This window comes from Neovison vison, chromosome 4 (assembly GCF_020171115.1).
Source record: "Neovison vison isolate M4711 chromosome 4, ASM_NN_V1, whole genome shotgun sequence".
Classification (NCBI taxonomy): Eukaryota; Metazoa; Chordata; class Mammalia; order Carnivora; family Mustelidae; genus Neogale; species Neogale vison.
The window spans coordinates 219,741,122-219,762,339 of record NC_058094.1 but is presented as its reverse complement, the minus strand read 5'-3'; positions in this window follow the sequence as shown (position 1 = coordinate 219,762,339).

The window sequence follows — 21,218 nt, the reverse complement described above, 5'->3', positions numbered from 1 at the left end:
GTAAGAGAATGGTCGAGTTTCATTCTTCTACATATAGCTGTCCAGTTTTCTCAGCACCATTTATTGAAGAGACTGTCTTTTTTCCACTGTATATTTTTTCCTGTTTTGTCAAAGATTAATTGACCATAGAGTTGAGGGTCCATATCTGGGCTCTCTACTCTGTTCCACTGGTCTATGTGTCTGTTTTTATGCCAGTACCATGCTGTCTTGGTGATCACAGCTTTGTAATAAAGCTTGAAATCAGGTAACATGATGCCGCCAGCTTTATTTTTGTTTTTCAACATTTCCTTAGCGATTCGGGGTCTATTCTGATTCCATACAAATTTTAGGATTATTTGCTCCAGCTCTTTGAAGAATGCCGGTGGAATTTTGATCGGAATGGCATTAAAAGTATAGATTGCTCTAGGCAGTATAGACATTTTAACAATATTTATTCTTCCAATCCAAGAGCATGGAATGGTCTTCCATCTCTTTGTGTCTTCTTCAATTTCTTTCATGAGTGTTCTGTAGTTTCTTGAGTACAGATCCTTTACCTCTTTGGTTAGGTTTTCTCCCAGGTATCTTATGGTTCTTGGTGCTATAATCAATGGAATCGAATCTCTAATTTCCCTTTCTGTATTTTCATTGTTAGTGTATAAGAAAGCCACTGATTTCTGCACATTGACTTTGTATCCTGCCACGTTGCTGAATTGCTGTATGAGTTCTAGTAGTTTGGGGGTGGAGTCTTTTGGGTTTTCCATATAAAGAATCATGTCATCTGTGAAGAGAGAGAGTTTGACTTCTTCATTACCAATTTGGATACCTTTTATTTCTCTCTGTTGTCTGATTGCTGTTGCTAGGACTTCTAATACTATGTTGAACAAGAGTGGTGAAAGTGGGCATCCTTGTCTTGTTCCTGATCTCAATGGGAAGGCTGCAAGCTTTTTCCCATTGAGGATGATATTTGCTGTGGGTCTTTCATAGATAGAATTGATGAGGTTCAGGAATGTTCCCTCTATCCCTATACTTTGAAGCGTTTTAATCAGGAACGGATGCTGGATTTTGTCAAATGCTTTTTCTGCATCAATTGAGAGGACCATGTGGTTCTTCTCTCTTCTCATATTAATTTGTTGTATCACATTGATTGATTTGCGAATGTTGAACCATCCTTGTAGCCCAGGGATGAATCCCGCCTGATCATGGTGGATAATCTTTTTAATGTGCTATTGGATCCTGTTGGCTAGAATATTGTTGAGAATCTTAGCATCCATATTCATCAGTGATATTGGTCTAAAATTCTCCTTTTTGGTAGGGTCCTTGCCTGGTTTGGGGATCAGGGTAATGCTGGCTTCATAAAAAGAGTCTGGAAGTTTTCCTTCTGCTTCAATTTTTTGAAACAGCTTCAGGAGAATAGGTGTTATTTCTTCTTTGAAGGTTTGGTAGAATTCCCCAGGGAATCCGTCAGGTCCTGGGCTCTTGTTTTTTGGGAGGTTTTTGATCACTGATTCAATCTTGTTATTAGATATCGGTCTCTTCAGGTTGTCGATTTCTTCCTGGCTCAATGTTGGTAGTTTATATTTTTCCAGGAATGCATCCATTTCGTCTAGGTTGCTAAGCTTATTGGCATATAACTGTTGATAATAACTTCTGATGATTTTTTCTCTCTTCCTTGGTGTTAGTTGTGATCTGTCCCTTTTCATTCATAATTTTATGAATTTGGGCTTTCTCTCTTTTCTTTTGGATTAGTGTGGCCAGTGGCTTATCGATCTTATTGATTCTTTCAAAAAACCTTTTCTAGTTTCATTGATACATTCTACTGTATCTCTGGTTTCTACCTCATTGATCTTAGCTCTAATCTTGATGATTTCCCTTCTTATGTGTGGAGTTGGTTTGATTTGTTGTTGATTCTCCAGTTCTTTAAGGTGTAGAGACAGCTGATGTGTTCTAGATTTTTCAATTTTTTTTGAGGGAGGCTTGGATGGCTATGTATTTCCCCCTTAGGACCGCCTTTGCTGTATCCCATAGGTTTTGGACTGAAGTGTCTTCATTCTCATTGGTTTCCTGAATTGTTTCAGTTCTTCTTTGATCTCCTGGTTGATCCAAGCATTCTTAAGCAAGGTGGTCTTTAGCTTCCAGGTGTTTGAGTTCCTTCTGAACTTTTCCTTGTGATTGAGCTCCAGTTTCAAAGCATTGTGATCTGAGAATATGCAGGGAATCATCTCAGTCTTTTGGTATCAGTTGAGTCCTGATTTGTGACCCAGTATGTGGTCTATTCTGGAGAAGGTTCCGTGTGCACTTGAGAAGAATGAGTATTCTGTTGTTTTAGGGTGGAATGTTCTGTATATATCTATGAGGTCCATCTGGTCCAATGTGTCATTCAATGCTCTTGTTTCTTTATTGATTTTCTGCTTCGATGATCTGTCTAATTCTGAAAGAGGCGTGTTAAGATCTCCTACGATTAGTGTATTCATATCAATATAACTCTTTATCTTGATTAACAGTTTTCTTAAGTAATTGGCTGCTCCCATATTGGGAGCATAGATATTTACAATTGTTAGATCATCTTGGTGGATAGTCCCTTTAAGGATTATGTAATGTCCTTCTGTATCTCTGACTACAGTCTTTAGTTTGAAGTCCAATTTATCTGATATGAGAATCGCTACCCCAGCCTTCTTTTGAGGCCCATTGGCATGAAAGATGCTGCTCCATCCCTTCACTTTCAGTCTGCATGTATCTTTAGGTTCAAAATGGGTCTCTTGTAGACAACATATGGATGGGTGCTGTCGTTTTATCCAATCTGCAACCCTGTGCCTTTTTATGGGTGCATTTAGGCCATTCACATTGAGAGTGATTATTGATAGATACGTTTTTATTGACATCGAGTTACCTTTGAAGTCTTTCTTTCTGTAGACTGTCTCTATATTTCTGTTCAGTGCTACTCTTGGGATTTTTCCTCTTTTATAGAACCCCCCTTAATATTTCCTGCAGTGTCGGCTTGGTGGTTGCATAGTCTTTTAAGCCTTGCCGGTCTTGAAAACTCTTTATCTCTCCATCCATTTTGAATGTCAGTCTTGCTGGATAAAGTATTCTTGGCTGCATGTTCTTCTCATTTAGTGCCCTGAATATATCTTGCCAGCCTCTTCTGGCTTTCCAGATATCTGTGGACAGGTCTGACGTTATTCTGATGGGCTTCCCTCTGTAAGTAAGGAGCCTCTTTGCCCTGGCGGCTTTCAAGAGATTATACCTACAATTATAATTTCTCAATTTGACTATCAGGTGTCGTGATTTTTTTTGGAATGTATAATCTTGGGTGGAGACCGTTCAGCCTCTAGTACATGAACGCTGGTTCCATTCACGATATTGGGAAAATTTTCATGAAGGACTTGTTCCACTATATCTTCTAGACTTCTTTCTTTCTCCTCCCCTTCAGGGATTCCAATAATTCTGACGTTGGAACGCTTCATGGCATCACTTATTTCCCTGATTCTGCTTTCGTGGTTTCTAAGCTGTTTGTTCCAGGCTTCCTCCTGATCCTTTCTCTCTATCTGTTTGTCTTCCAGATCACTAATTCTATCTTCTGTCTCAGTTACCCTAGCTTTGAGAGAGTTTAGATTAGATTGGAACTCATTGAGAGCATTGTGAACCTCCTCCCTGGTAGCTTTAAGCTCCGCCCTAACATTGTGAACATCCTGTCTGGTCGCTTTCAGTTCGGCCCTAATCAATTCTGTTTGGTCATTCATGGCTTTCTCCAACCTAGCTATTGCCTGGATAATTGTTAGCCTGAATTCTCTTTCCGACATATTGTCTATGTTGATAGCTGTTAGCTCTGTTGCAGAAGGTCCATCCTCTGTATTTTTCTTCTGTTGGGCATTCCTCCTCCTAGTCATTTTGGTGGGAGATGACTGAACAGATGTAGCTGGATGTATCAACTCTGGTGCAGTCAAGGTGCACCCTGGAACACTTCTGAGCAATCAGGATTCCCCACCCAAACGAGAGACAAAAGAATAGAAAAAAAAAAGAAAAAAGAAAAGAAGGGAAAAAGAAAGAGAGAGAGAGGGAGGCAGGAAAGAAAGGGAAGATGAAAAAGAAGGTTCAGCCCAGATGGGCCCCAAGGTAAGATTTATGAAGTAGACAAACAAAAAGAGATAAAAATCTGATACAAGTATATGGCAAGAGAAAAAAATATATATATGCAAGTAAAGAAAGGACCTCGTCAAAAAGAACCACAAGTGTAAAATTTATATGCTATCCTCTGTCTGCCATTCTGTCTGCCTGTGCTCACTCTCTCTCCCTCTCTCTCGCTGATAAATAAATAAAATCTTTAAAAAAAATTTATATGCTATCAGGACAAACACAAAAAACACAGAAACACTAGTGGAAGAAGATGGGAGAGTTCTTATAAATTCTCAGTGTGTGCGAGGAAGGTTGTTTTGATTCTTCCTGGATGTATCTTGATATCTTTGTTAAAGGACTCAACTTTCCTAAGATAAAGGGGATTAAAAATTGGTTTACCTATAGGGGTAGTATTGATTGGGCAAAGGAGATTATTTTGAAGTTTAACTCTATATGAATATTAGAAGATAAAGATAAAAAGGAATAAACTAGACTAAACTAAACTAAAATTTTAAAAAAGGAATTCAAAAAATAAAAATGCAGAAGAAAAACATAGGTGTATGTATCAAAAAGTTCAGGTTAGAAAGGTATTATGGAATTTGATGTACTGTACAGCTGGTTGTGATGGTAAATTGGTTTAAAAAATTACCTATGTGTAAAAAAAAAAAAAGAACCGGAATAGTGGAAATGAGTGAACAATACAAGTTTTCCTATGAAGTAGTGGTTGTTCTTTTGTAGTCCTTTTTTTTTCCTCTCTCTCTCTTTTTTTAAAATTCTTTCTTGGTTTGTTTTCTGGGGGAGGGGCCTGCCACGTGGGTTGTCAGTCAATGATGTTTCCTGAGTTGAGTCCTCCTGCCCCCCTCAAGGGAGTGGGCTCTGGGGAAACTGTTTTTTTTTTCAGGCTTTCAGGCATAAAAAGCGGTTTTTATGCTTGTTCACTTTTTTTCCTCTCACCTTGACCACCTTTGATGGTTTTTGTAGTATTAGAAGAAATCAAACGGCAACCTGATCTCCCTCTCAGAGAGAAGCCTCAGTCTGGGTGCAGAAGCTGAATAAATTCCCCCTTGGCTGCTGGCAGAGCAGGTTCCAAGTTGCAAACCCTGCCCACTGGCGTCTTCTGCCCCTGTAGAGATCCAGATGTGTATAATTCTGATCTCAGGCTGATTTCATGGGTGATTGGAGTTCTTTGGTAGGTAATCAGCTCACTTTGGGGTACGGCTGAAAAGGCGCCTCTTCCTACCACCCCGCCATCTTTCTGCTCGCCACATCTTTTTTAATCCAGTCATCTATTGATGGACACTTGGGTTGCTACCATAGTTTTGTTATGGTAAATAAGGCTGCAATTAACACGGGGATACCTCATATCCTTTTGAATTAGTGTTTTCATATTCTTTGGGTAAATGTCCAGTAGTGCAATTACTGAATCATATGGTGGTTTTATTTTTAATTTTTGAGGAACCTCCATAGTGTTTTTCAGATGGGCTGCACTAGTTTGCATGCCCACCAACAGTTTCAGAAGGTTCCTTTTTCTTCTCACCAACACTTGTTGCTCCTTGTGTTTTTGATCATAGCCATTCTGACAGGTGCGAGATGGTATCTTATTGTGGTTTTGATTTATATTTTCCTGATAATGAGTGATGTGATGTCCATGTGTCCCTTGGCCATCTGTATGTCTTCTTTGGGAAAATATCTCTTCATATATTTTTCCCATTTTTAATTGGATTACTTGGTTTTTTTTTTTGCTGTTCGGTTATAAAAATTCTTTGTTGTAAAAATGTTGTTATGGCTCTTGTTAGAAAAATGACTGCCTGTTCTTCTAGGATTATTATGGTTTCAGGTATCACGTTTAGGTATTACTCCATTTTGAGTTCATTTTTGTGGATCGTATAAGAAATGTTTTTTTCTCCTAAAGATTTATTATTATTTATTTATTTATTTAACAGAGAGATCACAAGTACGCAGAGAGGCAGGCAGAGAGAGAGAGGGGGAAGCAGGCTCCCCGCTGAGCAGAGAGCCCAATGTGGGGCTCGATCCCAGAATACTGGGATCATGACCTGAGCGGAAGGCAGAGGCTTTAACCTACTGAGCCACCCAGGCACCCCAAGAAAGGGGTTTAATGTCATTGTTTTGCATGTAGCTCTCCAGTTTTCCAACAACATTTGTTGAAGAGACTTTTTCCCTCATTACATATTCTTGCTTCCTTTATTGAAGATTAATTGGCTATAAAATCATGGGTTTATTTCTATGCTTTTTATTCTGTTTCCTTGATCTGTGGGTCTATTTTTGATTACTGTTTTGATTACTACAGATTTGTAGTATAATTTGAAATCTGTAATTGTGATATTTCTAGCTTTATTTTTCTTTTTCAAGATTCCTTTGGGTCTTTTGTGGTTCCATACAAATTTTAGAATTATTTGGTCTAGTTCTGTGAAAATGCTGTTGGTATTTTGATTGGGATTGCATTAAATCTGTAGATTGCTTTGGATAGTATGGACAGTTTAACAATATTTGTTCTCCCAATTCATGAGTGTGGAATATCCTTCCATTTATTTGTGTCATCTTCAATTTCTTTCATCAAGGCTTTATAGTTTTGAGAGTATAGGTCTTTCACTTCCTTGGTTAACTTTATTCCCAGGTATTTTATTCTTTTGCAATGATTTTCTGTACATTGGTTTTGTATCTTGCAACCATACTGAATTCGTTTAGGGTCCTAGTAGTTTTTTGGTGGAGTTTATCTGCAAATAGTGAAAGATTTACTTTTTTTTTTCCCAATCTGGATGTCTTTTATTCCTTTTTCTTCTCTGATTGTTGTGACTAAAACATGCAGCACTATGTTGAATAAAAGTGGTGAGACTGGCCCCCCCACGGATTGCTCCTTATCACAGGGGAAAAGCTCTTAGTTTTTTTACCATTGAGTGTGATGTTAGCTTTGGTTTTTCATATATGGCCATTATTAGTTGAGGTATATTTCTTCTAAACCTACTTTGTTGAAGGTTTTTATCATGAATGGTTGTTGTACTTTGTCAAATGTTTTTTCTGCACCTATTGAAATGATCATATGTTTTTTATCCTTTCTGTTATTGATGTGGTATGTCGTGTTGATTGATTTGTAATCAGTCAATAGCTCTTACATCCTGGGAATAAATCCCACTTGATCATGGTGAATAATATTTTAATGTATTGTTGGATTCAGTTTGCTAATATTTTTTTGAGGATTTTGTATCAGAGATATTGGCCTGAAGTTCTCTGTTTTTGGTAGTGTCTTTATCTGATTTTAGTATCAGGGTAATGCTGGTTTCATAGGATGAATTTGGAAGTTTTCCATCATCTTCTACTTTTTGGAATAGTTTGAGAGAAATAGGTGTTTAACTCGTCTTTAAATATTTGGTAGAATTCCCCTGTGAAGTCATCTGGTTCTGGATTTTGGTTAGCTGGGAGGTTTTTTTTTTTTTTTTTAAAGATTTTATTTATTTATTTGTCAGAGAGAAATCACAAGTAGGCAGAGAGGCAGGCAGAGAGAGAGAGGAGGAAGCAGGCTCCCCGCTGAGCAGAGAGCCCGATGCGGGACTCGATCCCAGGACCCCGAGATCATGACCTGAGCCAAAGGCAGCGGCTTAACCCACCGAGCCACCCAGGCGCCCCAGCTGGGAGTTTTTTGATTAGTTATTCAATTTCATTGCTGGTAGTTGGTCTGCTCAAATTTTCTATTTCTTCCTGGTTCAGTTTTGGGAAATTATATGCTTCTAATAATTCACCCATTTCTTCTAGGTTGTCCAGTTTGTTAGCATATAATTTTTCATAATCTTACAATCTCTGCATTTGTTGTCATTTCTCTCCTTTTGTTTCTGGTTTTGTTTATTTGAGTCCTTTCTCTCTCTCTTTTGATGAGTTTGGCTTAAGATTTATCAATTTTATTGATCATTTCAAAGAACCAGATCCTGATTTCATTGATCTGTTTTGTTGGGTTATTTTGTTTTCATTTGTTTGTTTCCATTTTATTTATTTCTACTCTAGTCTTTATTATTTTGTTACTTCTATTGGTTTGGGTTTTTATTTGTTCTTCTTTTCCTATCTCCTTTAGGTGTAAGGTTAAGTTGTTTATTTGAGGTTTTTCTTATTTCTTGAGGTAGGCCTACATTGTTAAAAACTTCCCTCTTAGAACAGCTTTTGCTGCTTCCCAAAGATTTGGGACTGTTATGTTTTTATTTTCATTTATCTCCATGTATTTTTTAATTTCCTCTTTGATTTCTTGGTTGACACATTCATTGTTTAATAGGATGTTATTTAGCCTCCATGTATTTGAGGTCTTTCCACACTTGTTTTTCTTGTGGTTGATTTTTAGTTTGAGATCATTGTGATTGGAAAAGATGCATGTATACTTAGTCTTTCTAAATTTGTTGAAACTTTTTTGTGGTCTAATGTGATCTATTCTGAAGAATGTTCCATTTGCACTTGAAAATAATATGTTCTGAAAATAGAATGTTCTGAATATATCTGTTAGATCCATTTGGTCCGATGTGTCTTTCAAAGCCACTGTTTCTGAGTGGATGACCTCTCCATTGATGTAAGTGGGGTATAAAAGTTCCTTACTATTATTGTATTACTATTGACTACTTCTTTTATATTTGTTATTAATTGCTTTATGTACATGGATGCTCCCATGTTAGGAGCATAAATATTTACAATTGCTATATATTTTTGTTGGATTTTTCTATTTATGATTATATAGTGTTCTTCTTTATCTTTCTTTACAGTCTTTGTTTCAAAGTCTATTTTGTCTGATAAAAGTATTGCTACCCTTGTTTTCTTTTCACTTCCATTTGCCTGTAAATGCTTATCCATTTCTTTACTTTCAATGTGCATGTGTCTTTAGGTCTGAAATGAATCTCTTGTATGCAGCATATAGATGGATCTTGTTATTTTATCCATTCTGTCACTATATATCTTTTGATTGGAGCACATAGTCCATTTGCATTCAAAGTAATTACTGATGGATATGTACTAATTGCCATTTTGTTACTTGCTTTTTTTTTTAAATTGTTTTTGCTGTTCATCTCTGTTCCTTTCTTTCCTTGCTCTTTTCTCTCAAGATTAGTTGGCTTTCTTTCATGATATACTTGGATTCCTTTCTCTTTATTTTTCGCATTTATAGGTTTTTGATTTGTGGTTAGGATTAGGTTTGTATATAACACTTTCTGCATATAACAGTCTATATTAATTTGATGGTCACTTAAATTTTGAACTCATTCTTTACTTCTCTCCCCTCAGTGTTCTAAGTATATGATATTATACTTTTTATCCTTTTATTTTGTGAATTCCTGTCTGATTTTTATAGATATAATTATTATTTTTACTGATTTGGGTCTTCCTACTTTTCTTACTTTTACTTTTTGTCTTTCCTTTCCACTTTAAGAGTCCTTTTTGACATTTCTTGTAGAGCTGGTTTAGTGGTAATAAATTACTTTAATTTTTGTTTGGCTGTGAAATTCTTTAGCTCTGCTTCTATTCTGAATGATAGTCTTGCTGGATAGAGTATTCTTGGATATAGATTTTTTTTTTCCTTTTAGTACTTGGAATATATCATGCCACTCCTTTTGGGCCTGCAAGGTTTTTGCTGAAAAATCAGCTGATACACTCACGGGGTTTCCCTTGTATGTAACTGTTTTCTTTTGTCTTGCTGCTTTAAAACCCTCTCTTTATCACTACTCTTTGCCATTTTAATTACTATGGGTCTTGGTGTGGACCTCCTTGAGTTGATTTTGTTGGAGGTTTTCTGTGCCTCCTGGATCGGAATTTCCTGTTTTCTTCCCCAGATTTGGGAAGTTTTCAACTATTACTTCTTCAGATAAATTTTCTGACACCTGTACTCTTTCTTCTTCTGAGATCCCTATAATGTTAATGTAATTGTGCTTTATGGTGTTGCTGAGTTCCCTAAGTCTATTCTCATTATGCATAATTTTTTTTCTCTCACCTGCTTGGCTTGATTACTTTCAATTACCATTTCCTCCAGGTTACTGATTCGTTCTTCTGCTTCCTCTAATCTACTATTTATTCCAACTAGAATATTCTTAATTTTGTTTATTATGCTTTTCATCTCTGACTTTTTTTTCTTTGTTGAGGGTCTCACTGATGTCCTCCACTCTTTTCTCAAGTCCAGTGAATATCTTTCTGATCATTACTTTCAATGCTCTATCAGGCATAACTTACCTCCATTTCACTTAGGTCTCTTGCTGTGGTTTTGTTCTGTTCTTTCATTTGGGACACATTCTTCTGTCTCCTCATTTTTTAAAAAAGATTGTATTTATTTATTTGACAGACGGAGATCACAAGTAGGCAGAGCAGCAGGCAGAGAGAGAGGGGGAAGCAGGCTTCCCATTGAGCAGACAGTCCAATGTGGGGCTCGATCCCAGGACCCTAGGATCATGACCTGAGCCGAAGGCAGAGACTTAACTCACTGAGCCACCCAGGCACCCCTGTCTCCTCATTTCTTCTAACTCTTGATGTCTGTTCCTCTGTGTTATGATAATCAATTACAATTCCTGCTTTTGAATGTAGTGGCCTTATGAAGAAGAGGTCCTGTAATGCCCCACAGTACAGTGTCCTCTGATCCCTGGAACTTCATACTTCAGAGTATCTCCAGGTGTTGTATGTGCCCTGCTGCTGTGGCTGAACCACTTTTTACTTCAGTCCAATCATCTGCAGTGGCTTTCTTTGCCTGTTGTGAACAGTGTTTGGTCTGTGTGGTGTTAGTTGGTCATTCAGGGGCTGCCTTGGGCTTTATTCAGGCAATTTTAACAAATTTTGGGGAAATTTAATGAGAGAAATAAAAACCATAACTGTGTATATCTGTCACCAAAAAAAAATCATAAAAAGGCTATAAAGATATTTTAAAAATATCAACCGCAACCTAAAAGAAAGAAGTCTCCCAACACATTCTCTAATCATAACACACTTAAAGAAGAAACAATAAAAACATTAGTAAATTTCTGAGTTTCTTGGGATATTAAAAATACTTTTTTAGGGGCACCTGTGTGGCTCAGTTGATTAAGCATCTGCCTTTGGCTCAGGTTGTAATCCTGGGATCCTGGGATTGAGCACCGCATTGGGTTCCCCGTTCAGCAGGGATTCTTCTTCTTGTGTTCTCTCTCTCTGTCTCTCTCTCTCAAATAAATACATAATAAATTTAAAAAATACCTTCTTATAAGTAAACATTGGCTTAGGAATAAATTAAGGATGCAATAAAAATCTATTTTTAAGTAATAATAAAACACAAGTCTGCATAACAAAATCTGTTGAGATGTGGCCAAGATAGTGTTTAGAAGAAAATGTACTCATTTAAAGGTCTTTAATAAGAAGAAATAAAAAAGAGATGTTAATGGAAAAACTATTATATTGTAAAATATTAGAACAAGATAAAGTATTAATCTAAAGCAAAATAGGAAAGAATATTAAAGCATAAATTAATAACATGGGAAATAACTGATATAAATCATATGTAAAAATAAGAGCTGGTTATTTGAAGTGAATAAAATTGATAAATCTCTGATAAATATAATTTAATAGATATAGCTATAGAATAACTCTAGTACACAAGGAAATCTGAAGGGAAACCTATACATCTCCCATGCAACATTTAACAATGAAAAAAACAACAACAAAGTACACACACACACACACTCCTAACATTCCCCAAATCAATCTTTTTCCTGGCTTCTTCTCTTTCTGGCCATCAAATGTTGGAAAGGCCTATGTTCTGATCTCTTAGATTCATCCCTACATGATCTCCTCTGGTCCCTTGGTTGGTTTTCTGATTTTTTTTTTAAGATTTTATTTACTTATTTGACAGACAGAGATCACAAGTAGGCAGAGAGGCAGGCAGAGAGAGAGGAGGAAGCAGGCTCCCTGCTGAGCAGAGAGCCCGATGGAGGGCTCGATCCCAGGACACTGGGATCATGCATGACCTGAGCCGAAGGCAGAGGCTTTAACCCACTGAGCCACCCAGGTGCCCCTAGTCCTTTGGTTTTAAAGATAATCTATTTAAATTCAAATGTTCAGTTTTTTATGTCTATCTTTGACCTTTCTGTTAATCTTAGATGTTCATATTAATTTCTTACTCAACACCTTTACTTCAATGTCTTAAAAGCGTCCTTCATTTTAAATACCTAAGGCAGAGCTCTCTACATGTACCCACTTATCCTCCCTCAATTTTCTTTACCTTAGTAAATGGCACCAGAATACATAGAGTTCTTCAGGTATCAAATCCAGGCATTATGCTTGCTACATCTCTCTCATCTATCTCATCTCACCTCACATAGAATCCATCAACTGATCCTATTGGCCTTGCCTTTGAATATATCTAGAATTCAGCTGCTTCTTACCACCTCCATTGTTATTGCTTTAATTTATATTTTTATTTCTTGTCTGGATTTTGCAATGATTCCAATTGCCTCCTAACCAGCTTTTCTGCTTTTCAACCCCACCTCTCCAGGAGAATGGCTAATACTTTAAAAATTTCCAATTATTTCTCACCACCCATAAAGGAAAGTTCAAAGTCTTCTTTCACATCACTTGTTTGGCTCCTTCACTCCTTTGTACAAATGCCAGATCACATGATCAAAAATGGTGCTACATTACCACTACCCTCCATCTCTCTCCACCCCTGTTTCTGCTTTATTCTTTCTCACCACCTCAAATTGCAGTATTCATTTGTAGATTTGTTCTGTCTATCTCTCCTTCCAGATGCCAGAACACTTCATATACCCTTGTTTTGTCCCACCTCTATTATCTTTTTTTTTTTAAGATCTACTCAAAAACAGCCAAAAAAAAATATCTAAGCAAGAAGGTGAAGTGGATGGAGTCTTGGAGAAAGTGGTGCATTTGCTGAGGCTGTGGAAGCTCCCATGTGTCATGTATGGTCAGAGGCAGGTACCATGAACACAGTAGTTTCAATACATGTTAGGAATTAGAGTTTTCACACAAAGTAGGGAAGCTATGTTCTCAGTAGAGAACATCTGTACTGATTGATGTCCGCTAGAAATATAGATATGGTCTAGAAGTGCTACCTGCCATCTATAAATAGGAGAATGGAAGGTGCAGAGAGCCTTACTCAGACTGTCTTTCTAATTCCAGGGTGGAGTCAGAGTGGATTCTTTATTTTTTAAGTGAGTCTCAATATAGAAATGAAGCAAGTTAGCTTTCATCCACCTCTCAGGGGTGAATCTTAAATCAAAGAAAGAATTAGGGAGTTATCTTATGGCTTCTCCAGTTATAGTGAACATGGAAATGCTATGGGAGAAGTCGGGCAGTGTCTTGACAGTCTGAAAGCCCTCAAGGGAATTGGCTGCCCCCAGGTTCATTCAGGGGGAACAGCACTTTTAAGTGGGTTTCAGTAAGCTCAAGAGTATTAGCCTGGACATGGGTTCTTGTCCTGTAGTTTCAGACATTCATAGTCAGTCAGCCACTGGATCATCTTTTTTTGTTTTGTTTTAGAGAACCGCAAGTGTGATTCTGACCCTTCTGACCCTTCTCAAGAGCTGTTAGGCATTCCAGAATCAAATAACCCACCAGTCTTTCAAACATACAAAGTACAAACCCAATAACATCCTTACATTCCAAACACAGCACTGGCACCAAAACTCAAACTGCTGGACTAAAATCAAGTGACATCTTTCAGTTATATATTTACGGGCCACAGGTTGTAGAAAATGTACAAGACAATCTGGAAAGCAGTGTAAGAAAAAAAAAATCATTTCAAAATAGGATTTGCTTGGGAAACTCCAGTCTTCAAAAGAGAATTGTCCTGGAGACCCCTTATGGAGATAGTGACACAATAGATCTAGAGCAGGGATAGGAAATCTCATCCTGTTCAGTTAGGAAGAGAAGACAATTGGGGACTAGACTTAGGAGAATCTGATTTTAGGAACCAAATGATGGGATAAGGACATAGTTTTTCTCTCCCCATTGTTAACCCCATCTCTTTACTATAAGCTTTACTTCCACACAGGTTTCCAGAAGCTCTGGGGCTAAATTTTTCCCATTTATACTAGTTACACCTGGATTGAGGTGGGGGTGGGAGCTTCTCTTCTAACAGACAGGAGTCTTGGACTTTTTAAAAAGTAGACCAGCCTAGGTCATGTACACACTCTTGAACCAATCACTGTGGCTAGGAGGTTGCCAGGCACTGATTGATTATAACTGAGATAATTGCATTGGTGAGGCAGTAGGGATTGGGGTGTGAAATGACTCTGATTGCCTCAGGTCAGATGGGGCCTGCCCCAAGTATGGTGGTGGGGTCAATCCACTTAAACTGCATTTCCAGTGGATAGGAGTAGAAATGGGGAGTTCACTGGAGTTATTACTAGGTCCTGGATTTCAAATGATTTTTGTTTTCTTTTTTGTGTTTTTGCTTGTTTGTTTTTTGTTTTGATTTTCAAATTTGCTATAAAGAAACATGTTTTTTATAATGAAAAAAGAAAATGGAATGCAAAATAAAATAAAATTAGAAACAAAAAGAATATATAATGATGGAAAAATGTTAAAACTAATTTTAAAATGTTATGCACAGTTAGTACAATCGAAAAGACAACTGAAAATTTATGATATTTAATAAAAATACAATATATCAACATTGAATCAAGAAATAGAAAATTACGGGCACCTGGGTGGCTCAGTGGGTTAAAGCCTCTGCCTTCGGCTCAGGTCATGATCCCAGAGTCCTGGGATTGAGCCCCACATCGGGTTCTCTGCTCCCCAGGGAGCCTGCTTCCTCCTCTCTCTCTGCCTGCCTTTCTGCCTACTTGTGATCTCTGTCTGTCAAATAAATAAATAAAATCTTAAAAAAAAAAAGAAATAGAAAATCACAAGAACTGAGGGGGGAAATGGGTAAGTCATCAAAAAGACATACAGAACTTAAAAAAAATTTTTTTTTACACTGTTGGTGGGAATGCAAGTTGGTGCAGCGTCTTTGGAGAACAGTGTGGAGATTCCTCAAGAAATTAAAAATAGAACTTCCCTATGACCCTGCCATTGCACTACTGGGTATTTACCCCAAAGATACAGATGTAGTGAAAGAAGGGCCATCTGTACCCCAATGTTTATAGCAGCAATGGCCACAGTCGCCAAACTGTGGAAATAACCAAGATGCCCTTCAACGGACGAATGGATAAGGAAAATGTGGCCCATATACACTATGGAGTATTATGCCTCCATCAGAAAGGATGAATACCCAACTTTTGTAGCAACATGGACAGGACTGGAAGAGATTATGCTGAGTGATATAAGTCAAGCAGAGAGAGTCAATTATCATATGGTTTCACTTCTTTGTGGAGCATAACAAATAGCATGGAGGACACGGGGAGTTAGAGAGGAGGGGGGAGTTGGGGTAAATTGGAAGGGGAGGTGAACCATGAGAGACTGTGGACTCTGAAAAACAATCTGAGGGTTTTGAAGGGGCAGGGGTGGGAGGTTAGGGTACCAGGTGGTGGGTATTATAGAGGGCACGGCTTGCATGGAGCACTGGGTGTGGTGCAAAAATAATGAATACTGTTATGCTGAAAATAAAAAATAAATTTAAAAAAAGATTTTATCTATTTACTTTAGAGAGAGAGCAAGCAAGACTGCTTGCGTGCGAGTGGTAAGGGGGGCAGAGGTATAGGGAGAGAGGGACTCCCAAGCAGGCTCGTGATGAGCAGGGAGCCCAGTCAGCCCATTCAGATCTCATGACCCTGAGATCAAGACCCTGGTGAACACCAAGAATCGGAAGCTTAACTAACTGAACCTAGGGTGTCTGAGTGACTCAGTCCGCTAAGCATCTGACTCTAGATTTTGACTGCGGTCATGGTCTCAGGGTCGTGAGATTGAGCCCCTCCTGGTCTCCGGGCTCAGCAGAAGCCTAGCCTGCTCAGGATTCTCTCTCTCCCTCTGTTCCCTGCCCCCCTCTAAAACAAACAAAACAAAACAAAAACAACAAAAAATGAAATGTTTCTTTAAATTTTCAAAAAGTAAACAATGTGTTGTTTGCAAAATACACCATTATACTTATGGTGGATATTCGTCATGTTTGTGGCTGACAAAGATCTTTTCAACACACCTTTCTAGATTTGGGGAATTTCCCATTTTATAAATCCCACTTCTCCAGGCTAGAAGCCAGGTGGTGCTCTCCCAGACTCCCCTGTAGTTTGGCACGGGCTGTGATCTAGGTTTTACTAATCAGAAACACCTGCACCAGACATCAGCTGCAAAGTGAAAAATAGGAGAAATAGTGCGGATCTACCTGGGGCAAATGTAGAGCCGGAGCTTCTGTTGTCCATTCGCCAGCATGGTCAATGGGAGCCACAGGGTCTGCACAGCAGTGGCTGCCAGAGACCTGCACTGGCCAGAGCATGGTGTGGTTCTGTTTTTTTGTTTTCGTTTTTGTTTTGCTGCAAAGCCTTTGATTCAGTCTCTCTGCCCATCCCATTGGAATTTGTGAAATTCCAAATATCACTGAAGAGATTCCCTTACCGAGTAAATTATCCAGAATAGATTCTGTTGCTTGTAATGGAGAATTAGACTAATACATTATCCAGTTCATTCTATGGGACAATTATAGAACCTATCTTGTAAATTAATAATAATTTTTAATTTTTTTTAAATTTTGAGATACTTGAAGATTTACAGACAGTTGTAGGGAGAAATATGAGAGACCTATGTACCCTTTACTCAGTTTCCTCTAACGGTAACGTCTTGCAAAATTGTAGCACAATTTCACAAGCAGGATATTTTTTGTAATATTTATTTATTTAAGGTATCTCTATACACAATATGGGGTTCAAACTCATGACCCCAAGATCAAGAGTCATACTCTTCCAACTGAGCCAGGCAGGTGCCCCACATTCAGGATATTGGCATTAAAAATATATCGATATGATTACCATCCAGAACATTTCCACTACAAGACTCCTTCATGTTTCTCTTTTATAGCTATGCTGACTTCCATCCTATTTCTACCCTTCCTTATCCCCTGGCAACCACTAATTTGTTCTCAATTTCTATAATTTTGGCATGTAAACTTTGTTATATTAAAGGAATAATTAAGTATGTAATCTTTTGGGATTGGCTTTTTTTCCACACAGCATATGATTCATCCAGGTTGTCACATGTATTGTTACTTTGTTCCTTTCTATTGCTGAGTAATACTCCATGGTATCAGTTACCATGGTTTAACTATCCACCCACTGAAGGACGTCTGAGTTGTTGTTTTCAGTTTGTTTATTATGAATAAAGCTGCTACAGATACTTGTGTATGGTTTTACATAAACATAACTATTTCTTTGGGGTGCACACTCAGGAGTATAGTTGATGGATAATACAGTAGTAGCTTATTTAGTTTTTTTTTTTTTTAAGATTTTATTTATTTATTTGAGAGAGAGAGAGACAGTGAGAGAGAGCATGAGCGAGGAGAAGGTCAGAGAGCGAAGCAGACTCCCCATGGAGCTGGGAGCCCGATGTGGGACTCGATCCCGGGACTCCAGGATCACGCCCTGAGCCGAAGGCAGTCGTCCAACCAACTGAGCCACCCAGGCGTCCCGCTTATTTAGTTTTTAAGAAACTGCCAAATAGTTTCCAGAATAGTTGTACCATTTTAATTAACACAAACAATGTATGAGTGATCCAGTTTCTCTGAGTAACCCCATAGAACTCTGTTGCCAATATTTTTTAATGCATTCTGATATGTAGTAGTGATATCTCATTCAAGTTTTAATTTGCATTTCTCTAATGGCTAATGATGAACATTTTCCAATATATTTATTTGCCATCTTTATATCAATTTTGGAATTACCTCTTACAGTCTACCACCCATGTCCTAGTTGGATTGTTAGCCATTTTAATACGGAGTTTTGAGAGGTTTTTAAAAATGTATATGTTTTAGATACTGGTCCTTTGTTGGATATGCAGTTTGCAAATATTTTTTCCTGGTCTGTAGTCTCTCTTTTTGTTCCCTTAACAAGATTTGTTGCACAGTGAAAATTTTTAATTTTGATGAAATCCAATTTGTTAATTCTTCTTTTAATGATTGTGCTTTTGGTCCAAGGCCTGAGAACGAGGAACACCAGTCTCAGCTCAAGCAAAGGCAGCAAATTTGTCCTTCCCCTATCTTTTTGTTCTGTTTGAGCATATGGCAGATTGGATGATGTCCACCCACCTTGGTAAGGGTGATCTCCCAGCCCTCCACGAGCTCCATTGAGATATAATTAGCATACGACATTGTGTAAGTTTAAGTTATACAATGGGATGATTTGCTACACATATATAAAGAAGGGAGTGGTGGCTTGGAAAAATACTAGAAAATAAAGGACAAGGATCTTCCTTTTGAGATACAATTGACACGCAAACTTCAGTCTCTGGGGCATTACATTACCTTCAAGTTTTTGCCATGTTCAACACCAACCCAACTATTATCTTTTAAATAAATAAATAAATATATATATATATATATATATATATATTTTTTTTTTTTATTTATTTGATAACCTAATTCAATAGGCATTATGTATTCCAGTCTTGGATCTATAAAAGAGAAAGTATATATGGAAATTAAAATATTAAAAGCAATCCATCTAGACAATTTAACTTGTCACTTAAATTGTTTCAAAAACCATACATTATTCTTTCCTAAAGGTGATCCCTAACTCTCAATGTGGCTCCCTTTGAAAAAGCAGTTATAGTGTCCTCAACTCTGACCCAGTGATCGGTTTCTTCCTCCTCTGGTCAGGCTGCTCATCATTGTCTGTGACATTAAGGCTTACTCAGGTTCACTCAGGATGGGATATATTACTCCTTAGAAAGAAATTTCTTAATTGTTATCGCTGAAATCAAGTAGTCTGAGAGGTAAATTGTCACTTATGTACATACTTGAGAGGGCTATGATATGTATGTAAATGTCCCATCCTTAATTTTGATGCTTTTAGCGCTGTCGATGTGAGCTGGTTATGGACAACAATAATGACATGATCTTCAAAAGGTGAAATGGATGTTTGAGAGTCTGAGGAGTAACAGCCCCAATGCAGTCATAACAAGCCATGAAGAATAGTTGAAAGAGTTTAGACAGAAGAAGATCCTGACGAGGAAGAGCCTTCCAAAAAAATAGAAATGTAATGACTGAGGACCTCAACAGTGAAGGTTTTGCTTTAGCCCAGCTCTGCTGGTTATTGATTTTATAACTTGGGGCAAATGGACTATACTTCCATGTATCCCAGTCTTCTCATCTGTAGAGTAAGGAAAGGAGCTCTTGCTTTCCTCATAGAATTGAAGACTGAATGGAAAACATGTATGTGAGCAAAGCATTTACTGGAGCCTCTGGCACATAGTCAGTGCTCAGTAAAAAGTGGATACTATTATTATTGTTATTTGATATTACTATGGTATCAAACAAAAGATCCTGGAATTCAGATAGATCTCACCGAACACTGAGGGCAACCAGGAGGTGGTAGTTGCCAAGATATGCCTGCTCCAAGAGCCTGTGGTTGCTACCCTTGTTAGCTGGGGCTCTCTGGATGCCTACAGCAATTGTGACTGCTGCACCGGAGGTGTGTGGGGTGCCGGGGCCTGCCGGTGGCGGTGGTGGTGGTGGTGGTGATGACTCACTGCACAGTAGGACGTGGGAGATAAGGGGGTTATGCTCCTGAGGCAGCTCCCAGAACAGAGACGACTTTGCCTCCAGGAGGCAGCAGGGTGGGGAGGGGCAGGCTGGCAACCGTGTTGCCGTATCTCCTTGGTTGGCTCAGCTTTTCTAGGAGAGACACTAAGTCCAGGCCACAGTGCCTGTTCACGGGGCTCATGTAACACAGCACACTTGTGCCTCAACGAGCTCTTATCTAATCTGAATTGTCCCTACTACCATTTTCCTAGAGAAACTTCAGCCCAGATGGCTTGACTGGGTAGGAAAGGAATGGGGAGGGGAATGGAGTGAGGGAAGCTAGAAGTTCAAGGTTGATCTTCTAGGGAAGGGGAGAAGAAGGTACAAAAAGAAGGTACAACTGATTTGTATCCAAACAGACCGAAAAGCTCTAAAATCCCAAGTCATCATTTTGGTCTCAAGATGATTCCTACAGAAGCCCTTAACCACGATTCCACTTTCTACCACTGGCATTGCCGTTTTCCTGGTCATCCAGAAACAAATTATGAAGCCCACCTGTGACTGTTACACCCACTCCTTCCTCCCTGACTGCATCAGCTTCCATGACATTGTTCCCTCCCATAAAATTTTTCTGTCCATGTATTTACATCCCCTCTACCATCAACCTGGGCCAAGCCTTCACTTCATTATTCTTGTACCACCCAAGTACCAATATGTCTCTTGTCTCTCATCTCATCAATCCAGATCCCCAGTACCACGCCAGCTTCACACGGCTACTATTTTTGTCACATTAGATTTGTCCTCAGAAGACTTCAATCTCTCCTTTTGTGGTGCCCAAGGCGCTAACTTTTCTTCTTGACTTTCCTGACTCCATCGGCATGCTGGCTGTTTCCACTTCACTAATCATGGACGGGGAGCCTTACCTCCATCCCAACCAATGCACCACAACACAACACTGATGTGGGCAGGAAATACGGCCGAGGGATCGTTAGTGTGACTATCCTGTCTTGCCTGGGATGGGAAAACAGGGGACAGAGGTGAAATACCATCTCTCAGAAATGAGCTCACTGTGACTGCAGGGGAAGACCTCAGTGGGATGTGGGAGAGAGAGTTACTGGCTTGGAATGCAATTCATTCCTATAAATATCTATAAACCATCTTAGGTAGACATGAAAGAAAAAGGAACACCGTCCCTGACACTAAAGATTTTCAATCACTAGGGAGATGAAGATACAAACACCTGTGGGAGACAACAGAGAATGAAAGACTCAGTAATGCCTCATTCTTTGCGGACGGTGTGAGTTCCCGTGAGGTGGGCAAGGCAAATATTAGACTCATTTTCTAGATGATAAAACTTTCTTACCTGCTTGAGAATTTAAGTGGCTTGTTTATTGTCACAGGGCTAATAATTAGCAGATCAGGGTCTCCTGGCTGTGCACTGCTCTGCCTGCAAACTGCGGAGTTCTGACACACCCTGAGAGCCATCAAACATTCCCAGGAGCTGTAAGAG